We start from the raw sequence: 3662 nt of genomic DNA on the forward strand, positions 1-3662 counted from the left end.
TTACACCATCTGTCGTTCACAAAAACTGCCAGTCCCCCTCCTTTCCTCTTACCGCTCTCTCTCGTCCTGTCCGCTCGCAGCATCTGAAATCCCGGTAGTGTCACGCTTGTGTCCGGAGTTAGCGGTGTTAGCCACGACTCCGTTAGCATCATGATGCTACATTGCCGGTACTCCCTCTGTGACCAGGTTAGCGACGTGAGCTCATCCATCTTATTGGGCAAAGATCTTACGTTTCCAATGATTACAGAAGGAAGAGATGGTCGATAACGTCTCCTTCTCGGGCGACGGCACTCCTTCCCAGCACGACACCCCCGTCTTTTCCTCCTCAGCTCGCTGGGAATGTCGGGTCTGTCCGCCGGCAGTACCGCTGCGGGACGCAGCGCTAACAGCTGATCCTTACTGTAAACAAAGGATCCCTGCTCTGGGTCCCCAGACACGCGTGAAAAAAGTAGAAATAAACTAAGAAAAACGACCAGAACTAGCACAAAACGGTAGAACATGGTTGCAGAGTCTAATTACTGATACGTTAGTTATAAAAAATTACGAGAAGAAAAGATAAGAAAGAAAGAAACTCAGAATGAGCAGAGCTGCTGTAACAGGCTGCCGCACACAGGGGGCGCCGGAAGTAATGCTATATATATATATATATATATATATATATATATATATATATATATATATACATGCACACACACACATATGTGTGTGTATGTGTATATGTGTGTGTGATTGTATGAACATAAGTCAGCATACTTAAAATGTAATTTCTTTTCCTTTTCCAGCAGTCTCAGTTTCCCCAGCTTTCACGGCAATCCTCAAAGCCCTTCTGGACACGCTGGGAAACCCCTTCCTTACCGCCACTGTAACAAACAAAAGTCACAGTTCTATTACTTTTATCAGAGTTAAAATAAAAATGTGATTTATGTTAGCTGGCTTCATTTAGCAAACAGATATTTCTGTTTATATAGATACAGATATTAATACAGATATATTTTACGCATAATTTTACCTCTTTTTTTTCCTAGATGGGAAGTCTATCCAGTTCACATTACAGTAATGCTAACACCCCTTTTGGTCGTCTCTCCTTACCTTCCAGCATTCATAAATCTGTTGACCTTCTTTGTCTGAGACCAACCACTACAATGCATCATCACCTATTTGTATTGGTAACTTACTTTACAACCTATTTTAATGGTTGCAAAGTAAGTTACTTGTGCTGTATGCAATTTTAGATACACAGAAAGTCTTCACTTACTATATATGGCTGTCATAGTGTCCTTATCAAGGGCAGTTCTTCACTCTGCGCCGATGTCCGTTTTGCTCTGTCCTCCTATAAAAAGCATGAACATTTGAGTGTTTGACTAGTTTTAGATTTCCAAAAATTAGATTTTTGTACAACTAAACATTTGAACTACAATATATGCTATTGAGCGATACTTTTATGGGTAATTTTTGGTAAAGAAACTGGTGACAGAGTTGTAGGCTTTTTAAAGTACTATTAGCTAACCATTTGAACTGACTTTCAAAGCTGATTACCTTTTAAATTGCTGTGGATCAAAACCTCCAGTGGGAAGGCGGCCATTAGAAGAACACGCACCATTGAACCTGAAAATAACAAAAACAAACAAAAAACAGAACAATATATAAGAGTCCGGTAGGGTAATAAATCTCTTCTGAAGCAATATAGTTCATTTTGGGTGAAAAACAAAACATTCCTCTAAAATATATATACTGACATCAGCAATCAACATCATGATTGTAATTATTTCCTTTTTAGTACATCTACTGCTGTTTGCATGTGTCAAGCACTACGACTGTATCTATGCATATAAATTCACCATATATATCCAGCAAAAATGTTTTGTTATAGTCAAAAGGAAAACAAACAAAGGCATTCAATCAGAGGTGAGAAATTAATTGGGAATATGAATTATAGGTGAACTATTCTTTACCTACTAGCAATCAAGCTTCTTTAACCAAGAAGCTTGAAATATTTGAATGTAAAGTAAAATAAAATAAATAAATAAATAAATAATAATAAAAATAACATGATGTAATTAAAATGCACAACTTACATTAAGGAAATCTGCATTTGTATCCACAGGCTAAAAGTAAAACAGTAAATGTGTTAGTGATAGTACAGGTATTTGTAAAAAAAAAAAAAAAAGAGGCAGTAACTGTGACGCTTCTAGTGGGATGCTAAATGCAGAGATTTATATTTACAGTATAATACTGCATGTACGGGTAGCTGTGTTGTGAACTGTAACTGAATATTAGAGAATCTCAGAGAAATTAAATGTAGTTATTTTTTGAATTTATCAATCATAAAACCGTCTGTTTTGAAGGCCTGTTACGATAGCGACTTTTTGTTGGTCGGTATATTGCCCCATAAACAATTGCGACAAGTTATGTCATTGTCATTTTAAGACCATTTTATGTCTTTGAATGTATAATCATAATATAACACCACCATAATGCAAGATCTACACACTTTCAATTGACAAACCAACATCTAATTCTTAAAGTATTTAGATCATTGAAATTAGGAATCAAAATATTAGATACCTTAAAAACTTGAATAAATAGTAAATTTTCTAACAAATAGAAAACAATGTTATTTAATGTTATTGTTTTGTTATCATTATATTTTATTTTTGTAAATATAATGGCAGATAAATTACATCATCAACAATTATTGAGGTCATGTACATGTATTGTGTGTTAAGTCGATATATCGATTATTGTGATAGGCCTACTGTTTTGGTATCATAACGAGCTTGTCAAACATGCATGACAACTAAACAATGTCTAAGCAGTAGTATTGGTCTGAATGACAACAAACATAACTAGTGTTTTGGAAAATCTGTTAGAAAACAGTTATGATTAGCATGTGACACAGACACCGCATAAAAAACTACAACAACAAATACTTACTTTAGGAGGATGGGGGAGGGCAGCATGAGGTTGAGACTTTGACATCTGTAAAAAACAAATTCATGTATTACAAACAAGTCACTTAAAAATACATTAATGTGGCAGACTGTTCCCTGTTCAGATGCAGTACAATCAGGGCTGTCACAACAATCTGTAGCCAGAAGGAGAGGTAGGATTTCTGTGAAAGCCAAATTAAATGTGAATAGGCTTTGATAGTTATTGAGAAGGCAGAATAATAAGAAAAGGCAAAAGTACGTCACAATATAATTAATTAAGTTACATATTTTGATTACCAAATTATGGAAGCGTGGAGCTGCCACCCAGGCAAAAGAAAAATAGAGCTGTATCACGTTATGACGTGAAATGTTTATTGTTCTAACATTATGCTTTTCATGTTTGTATAATATAATATCACGTTATTATAATATACATAATTGTCACGTTCGCACAATATTGTACGGACGTGATAATCCGGTTGTTCAGTCTGACGTCACTAGCCGTGTCTGGGTCTAAACTCCGCTGCAGGTCCATATATCAAACGATCACTATGGGATTACTGAGAGTTGAAAAACTGTCTAAAGTCTTTCATCTTTAATAAAATGATCAGCGTTCTGCTCTACCAGGTGTAACAATTGAGTTTAACATCCAGGCATCCATGAAAACGGAATTTATGACATTTAATGGAGTTAGAAGTTAGCAGGGAGTTAGCTCGCTAGCTTCTATCTAAA

The 3662-nt window shown here is 35.7% G+C and overlaps 1 long non-coding RNA gene across 1 annotated transcript; it reads right to left on the reverse strand.

Annotated features, from left to right (window-relative positions):
* Nucleotides 1-795: 795 nt before the first annotated feature.
* Nucleotides 796-3051, reverse strand: LOC112436343 (uncharacterized). Its single transcript, XR_003025041.2, has 5 exons — nucleotides 2935-3051; nucleotides 2076-2105; nucleotides 1537-1605; nucleotides 1256-1330; nucleotides 796-860 (listed from the first exon to the last, which is right to left on the reverse strand). It is a non-coding gene; the product is annotated as an uncharacterized LOC112436343 (long non-coding RNA).
* Nucleotides 3052-3662: the final 611 nt, after the last annotated feature.

This window comes from Maylandia zebra, linkage group LG17 (genome assembly GCF_041146795.1).
Source record: "Maylandia zebra isolate NMK-2024a linkage group LG17, Mzebra_GT3a, whole genome shotgun sequence".
Lineage (NCBI taxonomy): Eukaryota > Metazoa > Chordata > Actinopteri > Cichliformes > Cichlidae > Maylandia > Maylandia zebra.